Raw genomic sequence first — 14589 nt, 5'->3', positions numbered from 1 at the left:
TGTGTGCATGTGTGCACTCCATTCTGTCCGACTCTTTACAACCCCACAGACTGTAGCCTGCCATGCTTCTCTGTCCATGGAATTTTCCAGGCAAGAATACTGGAGTGGGTTGCCATTTCCTCCTCCAGGGGTTCTTTCTGACCCAGGGGTAGAACCCACATCTCTTGTGTCTCCTGCATTGGCAGGTAGATTCTTTACCACTGTGCCACCTGGGAAGCAGGTGGGAAGAAATTATACTTCAATAAAAAATAAAACCATTCCTTTTTAAAAATGAATAATAATGCATATTTAAGTAAATAGCATCCCTATTTTTCATTCTGATCTTTTAGGAAAAAAACAGTCAAGCACCATTTTTCCGACTTTGTTGAAGAAACTAAGGCTCATGGAGTTTAGATGCTTTGACCAAGGTCACAGATTTACACAGTTTCGTGATTGAATGACTAGGACTTTTGCTGCTTTTGCCCTAGATCCCTCTCCTCTTTTTATATCATCAGCACCATTCATCTACTCTCCATCATCATTTTCTCCAGAGAAGGAGAAATTCAGGCAAGTATGGTACCTCTGGGGATTCTTCATGACTCACTGAAATAACTGGACACATCCTCTGGGAAACAGAGTCAGAGAAAAGAATGTGGGAAGACCCTCGCCTTTCTCTGAACTGACAGGGCAGGTCTCTGACTAACATTCTCAGATTCCCACAAGGAGAATAATACTTCTTGTCTCTCAGCTGTGTAACTCTGAGCCAGAGGCATCTCTTTATCTTTTCTAAGAAAATGGAAACCAAAAGAAAACTGTCTTAACCAAGAGGCACAATTGAAGCAAGACAATGTCCCTTGCAAAAGATGCCCCGAGAGTCCAGGTCTGGCTATGGCCAAGTAGACCAGACATGCTGCATTTGGGTCCTCACTAGGGCAGACAGCCTTTAATTTCACTTCAAACCATTTTTATCAGTCTCAACTAAAAGTTGACATATTGAGACACATATAATATCACAATAAATGTGCATTTTTGTATTGAGTTGTTTCTAATAACATATATTCCCTAATGGGGTTTTGAGAACACAGAATACTAACAAGTAGAACCATGCCCGTTGGTCCCAGGACCATCTCTGATATAGGAGCACAATTGAATCCACAGAGTGTGGAAAATGATGTGTTATCAGTAATACTATTATGCTTCTTGATTAGGGTGCATTTATTAATTTATATAATAATACCAAGAATAATTGAGAGCACTTTTTGAAACTACAGTTGTACTAGAGAGAAGAATCAGATGCAATTTCACTCATGAAATAGACACAATTTCACTCTTATGAAATAACTATGAAGTGCTATTAAATATATCAGTTTAAGTACTTCATCTATACAGTTTTCTATGATTCATACAAGAGATACAAAGAAGAATTTGAGAAGCAATTCTTAGCCTCAAAGAAAGACAGCTACGTCCTTAAATAACTACAGACCAAATCATGCCATAGCGGTTGTCTGCACTCTGCGGTATGTTAAGAACAAATGTATGAATGACCAATTCTGCATGGCGGCAGGGGGCGGGGGGGCAAAAACAAATCCAGCAAACGTCTGAGTCTGCTGGGATGGCCAGTAAATCAATCAGACTCAGTCCCTGTAAGATGGTCTTCCAAACCCCAACTCAATGACCAGTGGTTGATTCAGTGACCACACAGACACACAGACGTATTTAACTGCCAGCCCTCGTTGAGTCTGGTTTCATTGGGTGAGTTTCCTTCAGGGCTGCTGCATTCAGTTTTCTTCTTCCATTCCAAAAAAACTGAGGTCAGAACACTGGTCCAGAATGTGACAAAGTCTAAAGTCTTGCAAAATTTTCACAAGAAGGAAAGGTCATTGATTGTGTGTACAGGGCGAGAGTTCAGTGTTCAGGGAGAGTCTGATATTTAGTCTTTTAACTCTAGATAGGCGTTATTTCCTCCAACTCATTGAGTATCACATAATATTATATAGTGAACCTTTGGGCTATGGGCCTCTCAAGAACCAGTCAGTTAAGCTTTTCCAATATTCCATGAACCATCAATAGTACCAAGTCTTACACTGGGCACTGGGAAATCAAAAATAAATGAGCCATGATCCTTGTCTTCAAATGTTATACAGTTCAGGGAAGAGACAAGAATCAAACAGGGCAATTAAAAGTCTGATTCCAGGGGTTGATGTGAGCAGAGGAGGGTGACAAATTGCAGGAATTGGGAAGGTGGGAGGTGGAAGGAAAACTTCCTAGAAGAAGAAGCATCTAACCTGAGTTCTGAAATGAAATGCAGAGGATATGCAGGTGATAAAGGGGGAGGGAAGGGAGTATTTCAGCAAAGAACTAGTGAAAATAGACGTATGGAGGACAGAAACATGGAGTGCAGTCAGAACCTCAAGAAAGTTCAGAATAGATGGAACATGGCAGGAGGGACAGAAGCCTGAGAACAGAGAGGGGTAACTCTAGAGTTATATTTTTGCCAGGTTTCATAGTTCATGCTTTGAAGGCAGCAAAAACTTTGAAGGTTTTCAATAGGGTAATAAGGATGTGTGTCTGTGGTGTGTTATTGAAGAGTACCCCAAAAGCTACTTCTTGGAAAGTGAGTTACAGAGAGTGAAGATGGAAGTTAGAAGCCAACCAGAAGGCTGTTTTGGTAGTCCAGAAAGGAAATGACAGAGTACTGTCATTTTTTTTTTAGAAATGACAGTGTGGTAGAGAAACATTAGTGCAATAAAGAATCTCTAACAACTTATAAAGAAGAATTGGTAGTTAAATAGATGTTGGACATAAAGGAAAGGGAGGAATCAAAGCTGACATCTAAGTTTGAAGCTTGGAAATTGGATAGATAATGGTTCTATTTATTAAGAATGACAATACTTTATTTTCAATGGGTTCTGTTTTTTCATATTTTCAGTTCCCATATCAAATAGGAGATAATTTGCTACTTTCTAGAACCAGAGCTCTGGAACTAAGTTTTCTTTTTACCTGATATGAAGTCATCTAAATTAACATAGTTTCCTTAAATATGTACAAGGGAGGAAGTCAGACACAGAAGGTCACACTGTATGATTCCTCTTCTATATGAAATATTTAGAGTAGGTAAGTCCATAAAAACAGGACACAGCTTGGAGGTTGCCAGGGGCTTGGGAGAGGGCAGGGTGGGGAGGAACTGCTTGATGGCTTTAGAGTTTTATTTGGGAGTAATGAAAATATTCTGCAACTAGACAGTTGTGGTGGTTGCACAAGAATGTAAATATATTAAGTACCAATGAATTGCTTGCTTTAAAATGTTAATTTTACATTCAATGAATTCATCTCAATACATTTTTTAAAATGTACACTCCTTAACCCTTTCTGGAGATCCTCACTTCCTCTACGCAAATGTAATATTGGTCCTGACAAAATCAATGTTATAATCAGAGAAACAGGAGAACTTTCAGAATGAAGTAAACAGCACGGTCCTTTGGAGCCTTTAGTGGAATCTCGTTGACACTTTGATGATTCCACGGGGGGAGGGACAGCCACGGATGTGTTGATGTGCCTGTCTGTCTGGAAGTCTTTTCTTCTTTCTCTTACAGTAAACAGTTTTCCCCCAGCCTGAAGGCCATTCAGCAAGCACTAAAGCAGTTGTGGGACCACCTCACCGCCTCCCCTCCCAGAGTAACCTGTCGTGGTGGCTCTCCAAGGACACGCCACGTTTACGGGGTATCCATTTCAAAGATTGGCTAATTGCTCCACAGGCTGCAAAAAGTGCACTCTCAAATCATAAAAGGGAAACACTCTGGCTTTTCCCAGGCCACAAAGCATGACCAAGTTGATTAGGACTCATAATTCACACTCCCAATACCTGAGCATGATCCTCGGAGAAACAGCTGCCCTATAAAAAGCCCAGACAGAGCACGTATATCAGGCTGTTCAAGCGGCCCCAGTCACAGCTTTGCATCCGCAATAAATGGCTTCTGCCATGTCTGGACTGGGGCTGTGCTGGAAATGAAACAATAAGAGTGGAAAAACCACCCTTATTTATTGAGTTCACCTACCCTTAACAGCAAATCAAACCCCCACTGATGCTGCTCACAGAATCCAAAGAGCTAAAGATGGAAATGCTTCAGTGGACCAGCTATGCTCTCCCGGGACTCACCCTGGTCTTTGTCCCACAGCACACACATCAATGTCCATGTTGCCAGCACTTGGAATTACAAGGCAATCAGTGTTCTCTCGTGACACCCGGCACCAAAGCTGATAGGTCTCACCAATTAGAGTTCTGCTGCTGCTGCTGCTGCTAAGTCACTTCAGTCGTGTCCAACTCTGTGTGACCCCATAGATGGCAGCCCACCAGGCTCCCCCATCCCTGGGATTCTCCAGGCAAGAACACTGGAGTGGGTTGCCATGTCTTTCTCCAATGCATGAAAGTGAAAAGTGAAAGGGAAGTAGCTCAGCTGCATCTGACTCTTAGTGAGCCCATGGACTGCAGCCTACTAGGCTTCTCCATCCATGGGATTTTCCAGGGAAGAGTACTGGAGTGGGGTGCCATCGCCTTCTCTGAATTGGAGTTCTAGAGCCTTGAAAAGGATCAACTTGTTAGTGGAATGAGTGGAGAGCAAGCATCAGGAGAGAAGTTACACAAAATCATATCTTATGACCGTTCATGTCAAGATGAGAGATGCAGTGTGAAAGAATGTGTTTTATAGCACAGAGAAGAGCCATATTCTATGGCAAAACCAGGTGGGTGAACATGTTCAGGGGAAGATAAAGCCCATCTTGGATTCTGTATGCCAAGACAGGTTTTTTTCTTGCTGACAAGGGCTCTCAAGTGATGCTGAATATCACTCGGTTAGATAGACACACAAGCTTTGGGATTGCCTCGAAGTGGCTTTGAACCACAGCTCCACCACTTCATCCACGCATCTACTGATTCATTCACTCACTTACCGGACAGTTATTTCTAAGTGTCTATTTTGTGTTTGTGTGTAAAGCAGTGGACAAGCTATGGTCTTCTTCTCAAGCTTATTACCCAGGAGTTATGGAACAAGAAAGCTAGGATCATAGGAAAGTTGAGACATGCTCTGATAAGAGGTGACACAAGGTGGGACTACAGAATGGAGGAAATTGACCCAGAAGTATGGGCTGGAATTCCTGGAGGAAGTGACATCTAAACTGAGGCTCCAAGGACAAGTAAATAAGCGAATTGAGATACTGTACTCTGTGTGTGTACAGAGTAGTAAATTGGAGATTAGAAAGAATGGATAAAAAGACTCAGAATATAGAGTACTGGGGAAATCAGAGAAAAATGAAATGAAACTAAAGAGTCTTTGTAGGAAGAAAAAAAGACAAAGACTTAAAATTTTTACATAGAGAAGTGACATAGGAAGAGAAATTTTAGGAAAATGCTACCAGTCAAATAACTTTGGACCAGCGACTTCATCCCACTGAGCCTCAGTTTTTAGTGTGCATAATGCTACCTAACTTGCTGTACAAATTTAATAAGAATACATATAAAATGCTAAGTGCCTGAAACTTAGTAACTAATTTCTCAGCAGTAACCACAAGGAACTATCCATTAGCAAATTTGATGTAACTTTTCACCTTCTCTTCCTGTACAAGTTCAAACATTTTATGAAACATTTCCTGTAAATTCAGGTACAAATTGGTTAATTCAATATTACAGCTCTGACAGAAGTTTAAGTTCATTTATTCAATCAATTATGCAGCATATATTTAATTTACTGAGCATCTTTTCTGTCCTGGTCAGTCACAAGCTGGTGACTGGGGATGCTGTGATGAAAATACTGATTGGATGGTGATTCATTTAGAAAAATAAGTGGTTGCTTACGTCAAATACTCAGCAAATTACTGTGGTTCACTGTGGTTTGGGGTTTATGCCAGAGACTACCAGTTGCCAACAAGTATCTATTCCCTTCTTTTCTTTATGTAAAGAATTCTCATTTTAGGTGCTGGAAATGTTCTATTCATACTTGGATGTTTTCTTACAGAAATGTATTTAGTTTGAGAAAATTAATCAGGGTATGTATTTATTATAAAACTATATATAATTATAAAATATGTTATATACACAATCAAACAAAATTAAATTTTTTAAATCTTCACTTTTATCTGGGCATATTGTTGTTCCAATGCACAAGACATGGAAGATGTGGGTTTGATCCCTGGGTCAGGAAGACCCCCTCGAGTAGGAAATGGGAACCCACTCCAGTATTCTTGCCTGGAAAATCCCATGGACTGAGAAGCCTGGTGGGCTGCCATCCATGGGGTGGCAAAGGGTCAGACACAACTGAGCATGCACAAATTGCTGTTCCAGCTTAAAAGATACGCTCTAGGACTCCTGTGTAGCTAGGAATATGACATGACTGAGTTCTGGCCAATGAAGTATAAACACAGATGAGAGCAGTACTGCCAGTAAATTTTTTAAATTTATTTATTTTTAATTGGAGGATAATTGCTTTACAATGTTTGCTGGTTTCTGCCATACATCATCATGAAGCAGCCATAGATATATCTGTCCCCTCTCTCCTGAACCTCCCTCCTACCTCCCATCTCACCCCTATAGGTTGTCACAGAGCAGCAGTATGAACTCAGAGTCATACAGCAGATTCCCACTGGCTATCTATTTTACATATTGTAGTGTATATGTTCCAATGCTACTCTCTCAATTTGTCTTGCCCTCTCCTTTCACCCCTGTGTCCACAAGCCAGTAAGTCTTTTACAGGGACGTACACATGTTCCTTCTCATTCTCTCCCCGACCCTAGGCCTGGGAACACATATGATGTAGAGGCTATCTGTAGCCAAGAGAACAAGAGCCACATTTGAGGGATATTCGAGGGGTTAGACAGAAGAAGCTTTGATTCAGTTTGACAACTTTTTACAAATGCTAAAACAGTCCTGACTTCTAAATGTAGTTTATGTGAGAAAGTAGCAGAGTGGTCTTGTTTTAAAATATTCTTATTTTGGATTTTTCTGTTAATTCAGGTGAAGTTAAGTTTCACTAATACAAAGTTCAAGGTAGAATTCTATTCAATCCTTGCTTTCACACCAGGGACACTCAAATGATTATACACACAGACATATACATATACATATACATACACACATACATATATATATACGATTTTATGTGTATGAGTTTATATTTTTTGCTGTTGTTTTAGTCACTAAGTCATGTCCCACTCTTTGAGACCTCATGGACTGCAGCCTGCCAGGCTCTCTGTCCAAGGGACTTCCCTGGAAGAATACTGGAGAGGGTTGCCATTTCCTTCTACAGGGGTTCTTCCCAACCCAGGGATCAAACTCAAGTCTCCTGCATTGGTAAGTGGATTCTTTCCCACTGAGCCACCCAGGAAGCCCATCTGTGTGCATATACATATACATATGTGTGTGTGTGTTATATGTGTGCTGTGTGTGTGTGTGTGTGTGTGTGTGTGTGTGTGTGTGTGTACAGGTCAAGAAGCAACAGTTAAAACTGGACATGGAACAACAGACTGTTTCCAAATTGTGAAAGGAATACATGAAGGCTATATATTGTCAATCTACTTATTTAACTTATATGCAGAGTACATCATGTGAAATGACGGGCTGGATGAAGCACAAGTTGGAATCAAGACTGCTGGGAGAAATATCAATAACCTCAGATATGCAGATGACACCACCCTTATGGCAGAAAGTGAAGAAGAACTAAAGAGCCTCTTGATGAAAGTGAAAGAAGAGAGTGAAAAAGTAGGTTTAAAACTAAACATTCAGAAAACTAAGGACATAGCATCTGGCCCCATCACTTCATGGCAAATACATGGGGAAACAATGGAAACAGTGACAGACTTTATTTTGGGGGGCACCAAAATCACTGCAGATAGTGACTGTAGCCATGAAATTAAAAGACGCTTGCTCCTTAGAAGAAAAGCTATGACCAACCTAAAAAGCACATTAAAAAGCAGAGACATTACTTTGCCAACAAAGGTCCATCTAGTCAAAGCTATGGTTTTTTCAGTAGTCATGTATGGATGTGAGAGTTGGACTATAAAGAAAGCTGAGCACCAAAGAATCGATACTTTTGAACTGTGGTGTTGGAGAAGACTCTTGAGAGTCCCTTGGACTTCAAAAAGATCCAACCAGTCCATCCTAAAGGAAATCAGTCCTGAATATTCATTGGAGGGACTGATGCTGAAGCTGAAACTTCATTACTTTGGCCACATGATGCAAAGAACTGACTCACTGAAAAAAGACCCTGATGCTGGGAAAGATTGAAGGTGGGAGGGGAAGGGGATGACAGAGGATGAGATGGTTGGATGGCATCACTGATTCAATGGACATGAGTTTGAGCAAGCTCTGGCAGTTGGTGATGGACAGGGAGGCCTGGCGTGCTGAAGTCCATGGGGTCACAAAGAGTTGGACATGACTGAGTGAAATGAACTGATGTATATTAGTTGCTCAGTCATGCCTGACTCTTTGCGGCCCCATGGAATATAACCCTCCTGGTTCCTCTGTCCATGGGGTTTTTCAGGCAAGAATATTGGAGTATCAAATTACCAATGGCATTTTTCACAGAAGTAGAACAAAAAATTTCACAATTCACATGGAAACACAAAAGACCCTGAATAGCCAAAGCAGTCTTGAGAAAGAAGAATGGAACTGGAGGAATCAAGCTTCCTGACTATACTACAAAGCTATAGTCATCAAGGCAGTATGGTACTGGCACAAACACAGAAATATAGACCAATGAAACAAGATGGAAAGACCAGAAATAAACCCATGTCTATAGGTATCTTATCTTTGACAAAAGAGGCAAAGACAAAAGAGGCAAGAATATACAATGGGGCAAAGACAGCCTCTTCAATAAATGTTGCTGGGCAAACTGGACAGCTACATGTAAAAGAATGAAATTAGAACACTTTCTAACACCATACACAAAGATAAACTCAAAATGGATTAAAGACATAAATGTAACACCAGCAACTATAAAACTCTTAGAGGGAAACATAGGTAGAACACTTGATGATGTAAATCAAAGCAATATCCCCTATGACCCACTTCCTAGAATAATGGAAATAAAAACAAAAGTAAACAAGTGGGACCTGACTAAACTTAAAAGCTTTTACACAGCAAAGGAAACTATAAGCAAGGTGAAAAGACAACCCTCAGAATGGGAGAATATTATAGCCAATGAAACAACTGACAAAGGATTAATTTCCAAAATATACAAGCAGCTTATACTAGTCAACACCAGAAAAACAAACAACCCAATCAAAAAGTGGGGAAAAGACCTAAAACAGACATTTCTCTAAAGAAGACATACAGATGGCTAAGAAACACATAGAAAGATGCTCAACATCATTCATTATTCAGTTCAGTCACTCAGTCGTGTCCGACTCTTTGCGACCCCATGAATCGCAGCACTGCAGGCCTCCCTGTTCATCACCAACCCCCGGAGTTCACTCAGACTCACGTCCATCGAGTCAGTGGTGCCATCCAGCCATCTCATCCTTGGCTGTCCCCTTCTCCTCCTGCCCCCAATCCCTCCCAGCATCAGAGTCTTTTCCAATGAGTCAACTCTTCTCACGAGGTGGCCAAAGTACTGGAGCTTCAGCTTTAGCATCATTCCTTCCAAAGAAATCTCAGGGTTGATCTCCTTCAGAATGGACTGGTTGGATCTCCTTGCAGTCCAAGGGACTCTCAAGAGTCTTCGCCAACACCACAGTTCAAAAGCATCAATTCTTCAGCGCTCAGCCTTCTTCACAGTCCAACTCTCACATCCATACATGACCACAGGGAAAACCATAGCCTTGACTAGATGGACCTTTTTTGGCAAAGTAATGTCTCTGCTTTTGAATATACTATCTAGGTTGGTCATAACTTTTCTTCCAAGGAGTAAGCGTCTTTTAATTTCATGGCTGCAGTCACCATCTGCAGTGATTTTGGAGCCCAAAAAAATAAAGTCTGATGCTGTTTCCACCGTTTCCCCATCTATTTCCCATGAAGTGATGGGACCAGATGCCATAATCTTCATTTTCTGAATGTTGAGCTTTAAGCCAACTTTTTCGCTCTCCTCTCTCACTTTCATTAAGAGGCTTTTTAGCTCCTCTTCACTTTCTGCCATAAGGGTGGTGTCATCTGCATATCTGAGGTCATTGATATTTCTCCCGGCAATCTTGATTCCAGCTTGTGTTTCTTCCAGTCCAGTGTTTCTCATTCATTATTAGAGAAATGCAAATCAAAACTACAATGAGATATCACTTCACACCAGTCAGAGTGGCCATCATCAAAAACTATACGAACAATAAATGCTGGAGAGGGTGTGGAGAAAAGGGAATGCTCTTGCACTCTTGGTAGGAATGTAAATTGATACAGCCCCTATGGAAGACGGTATGGAGATTCCTAGGAATAAAATGACCATATGACCAGCAATCCCACTCCTAGGCATATAACCCTGAGGAAACCAATATTGAAAAAGACACATGTATCCCATTGTTCAATGCAGCACTATTTACAGTAGCTAGCACATGGAAGCAACCTAGATGCCCATCGACAGATGAACGGATAAAGAAGTTGTGGTATATATATACAATGGAATATTACTCAGCCATGAAAAGGAAGACCTTTGAGTCAGTTCTAATGAGCTGGTTGAATCTAGAGCCTGTTATACAGAGTGAAGTAAGTCAGAAAGAGAAACATAAGTATCATATTCTAGTGCATACATATGGAATCTAGAAAAATGGTACTGAAGAATTTATTTACAGGGCAGTGATGGAAAAACAGATATAGAGACTAGACTTATGGACATGGCAAGAGGGGAGGAGATGGTGAGATGTATGAAAAGAGTGACATGCAAACTTATATTACCGTATGTAAAACAGATAGCCAACAGGAATTTGCTGATTGGCTCAGAAAATTCAAACAGGGGCTCTGTATCAACCTAGAGGGGTGGGATGGGGAGGGAGATGGGAAGGAGTTTCCAAAGGGAGAGGATATATCTATACCTATGGCTGATTTATGTTGAGGTTTTGAGAAAAATCAAAATTCTGTAAAGCAATTATCCTTCAATTAAAAAATAAATAAATTATTTTTTTTTTAATAATACTGGAGTGGGTTGCCATGCCCTCCCTCCAGGGAATCTTCCTGACCCAGGGATCAAACTTGGGTCTCCTGCATTGGCAGGCTGATTCTTTACTGTCTGAACCACCTGGGAAGCCCATATGTGTGTGTGTGTACATATACATATATAAACGTTCCCCTGGAGGAGGGCATGGCAACCCACTCCAGTATGCTTGCCTGGAGAATCCTATGGACAGAGGAGTCTGGCAGGCTCCTCTGGGGTTTCAAAGAGTTGGACATGACTAAAGCAACTGAGAATACCTGCAGACATACACACACAGACACACACACACATATATATTTATGTGTGTGTATATATGCATATATGTGTATATGCATGTATATATGTATATATGCATATATGTGTATATATGCATGTATTATGTGTACACACATAATACATGTATATATACACATAAATCTGTGTATACAGATATATATGTGTATATATACACACACATATATATATACATATAAGCAAACAAAAAACCAAGGAGCTACCAAAAGTGTAAGAAAAATTGTAGAACAGTATGAGTCTTAAATTAAGACACAGTCTTAAAGTCTTAAATTAAAGGTATGGCTTCACTTTCTACTATTTATTTGCAACTCTACATTCTTGTATGTAATATGGAGATTTTTTAAAAATCTACTCTGTTTTCTCCATTGTTTCCATTCTTTCCTGGTGGCAAGTCAGGCTAAATCTAGTAAACTTAAAAAGGGAATGTATTGGAATGTTGTCAAAGATGTCACAAAGTAAATTGATAGGCTTGTATCCAGCCTTAGGAATGAGGCAAAAATCGGAATGAAAGTCAGTATAGGATCAAGGTAACAAGAGCATCCTCCCAACTCAGCAGAGTGCACACCTGAAATGAAAGAGCCAGACCATTTCCCACCCCCCACTCCTGCTTGTGAGTCACTCGATACAACATGCAAACTCGAGGGAGAAAACTCTAATCGACTCAGTGTAGATTACAAATCCATTGGCTGCTTTGAAATAGTGAGAGAAAGAATCTCAAGGGAAGAGAACACATCGCCTCCAGGGGCCTCCAGTCCTCTATTAGGAAGGCAGTGGACATTGATTAATAGTCCCACTGAGATTGTACAAAGTGGGGGCTACTTAGGTCCCTCAAATTAATGGATGCTGGACAGTCATAAATCAACAAATGTCCACCCTTACCACCTCACAAGGTTGTTGAGAGTGGAATAAATCAGAGACGAAAGCTCTGGAAACTGAAACCCACTATACAAATTATTACTGTTGTTATTATTAATAATATGAGAATTTGTGAAAAAAACAAAACACCTCTAAAATCATGGTCATTTCAAACTTTGAAGATTTCCCTCCTTTACTAAAGAAATTATTCATTAGTATTGGGCCCAAAATTAATGTCCCTCAAATTAATAGCAGGGAATATGTGTAGATAATGTTGATATTGACTGTTAAGTGAGAAACAAGTGCCCTTTTTACACAGGTTTGGAAGATCACATTTCATTTTAGGTGGGCTTTGAAAGTAGAGTGTGGAGGAGGGGGAAGTGTGAATTTCTAGACAAAAGTCATCATCTAGAACGTAATTCTTAGCAATGGTCTTTAGGTGCATGAATGGCTTCAGAGCTATTAAATCCTGAAACTGCATTTAAATATTTTGTTTGTTGCACATAGAAGTCTGCGTGTGTACGTGTTCAGACACTAAGTTGTATCCAACTCTTTGAGACCCCATGGACTGCAAGCCCACCAGGATCCCCTGTCCACAGGATTTTCCAGGCAAGAATACTGAAGTGGATTGCCATTTCCTTCTCCAGAGGATCTTCCTGACCCAGGGATTAAATTTGCGTCTCCTGTGTCTCCTGTATTGACAGGAGGATTCTTTACCACTGCACCACCTGGGAAACCCGAAAGAGTGTGTACATTTATATTTCTCCAGGATATAGCCAATCCGTTCACAGTTCACCTTTTTTTCCCTTTACAGTCCTCTGTCCTATTCAGGAAATATTAGACAACAAAATTATTGGATTAAAGCATGAAACATTTAAGTAATAATACATGGCAGGCGGAATTAAATAAGCATTTTAGTCACCACAAACAGTAGATCAAAGAAAAAAATTGTACATTAAAAAGCTACTAAAATTCAAAAAAGTTCCTAAAGCATATCATGCTTCAAATAGAGACAGAAATAGTATTCCCAGCATAGAGTTAGTGCTTTGTTTAAAGTAAATAAATTCAAAAAAAAAAAAAAGATACTAGATTTCTGAGGAACTTTCCACCCATTCCAACTGGTTTCATATTTTAAGCTGCAATATTTTGAAGTTATTAGGACATTGGAATTTTCCATGGAACCTGTGTCCTTCCGAATCTCATTACCTCATGCAATAATGATTATGACCTAAAGTAGTTAGATTAATATATGAGGATTGAGGCTTACTTCTCTTATACAATAAAGACTCATTTTTTTAATCCTCTACTACTGTTTTTACAGCTCATTTACATATTCATTGATAACTTTCCATACATCAAGCCCTGTGCTTGGTACTTGATTTTTGTTTTAACCTTTCCCAGTAAGGTTCAAATTATTATTTTGACTTTCACAATGCAGGGAAATTGGAAGCCTACTGAGGGTAGGTGACTTGGCTAAAATGACCAATTAATAAGTGTCAAAGCTGGAATTACAATACAGGTCTTACAAGCTCACTTTAAGTGTTTATATTCTGTTTAAAAGACCAAACTACTTTTAAAAATACCATCAGTAGTGCTTCCTGGGTGGCTCCGTGATAAAGAATCCACCTGCCAATGCAGGAGACACAGGTTCAATCCCTGATCCAGCAAGGTCCCACGTGCTGTGGAGCAACCAAGCCCCTGTGCCGCAACTACCAAGACTGTGCTCTGGAGCCGAGCAGCCACAACTACTGACGCTTGCACACCCCAGAGCCGGACCTCCACAACTGGAGTATCCACCGCAATGAGCAGGCCACATACCATGGCTAGAGAAAAGCCCAGGCAGCAGTGAAGACCCAGCACAGCCAAAAAGAAACTAAATTATTTTAAAACAAAAGTGCTAATATGCATTTGCCCCACCTAAGAGATTTTCTGTTTGTTTCTTTGTTTGCTCTTCAAGACTGTGTCAAAGATTCAGAGATTACATGATCACCCAAAGAGAGCTGACACAGTTGAAATAGGTCTAGTATCCTTTTGTGAAAGTCAAAGTGTCTTAAGACTCTTTATGATCCCATGGACTGTAGCCCTGCCAGGCTCCTCTGTCCATGGGATTCTACTAAACCATTAGTACTAGAATTTTTATCATCATGAAAGAAATATCCTGGCACACATAGATAAATATTAATATTTCACCCCATCCAGTCTCTTTAAGAGGACATGTGATTCATGCTTATATGTTCCAAGGACCCTGGCCAGATTTGGAGTGTGGTCCAGATTTAAGATCTTGATTCCTGCCATAGTTCTTGGGCCTCTTGACCCTCCTATTAATTTACCAAACCTGAGT

The sequence above is a fragment of the Budorcas taxicolor genome, chromosome 14, assembly GCF_023091745.1.
Source record: "Budorcas taxicolor isolate Tak-1 chromosome 14, Takin1.1, whole genome shotgun sequence".
Classification (NCBI taxonomy): Eukaryota; Metazoa; Chordata; class Mammalia; order Artiodactyla; family Bovidae; genus Budorcas; species Budorcas taxicolor.
Note: the sequence above shows the minus strand (reverse complement) of the source record.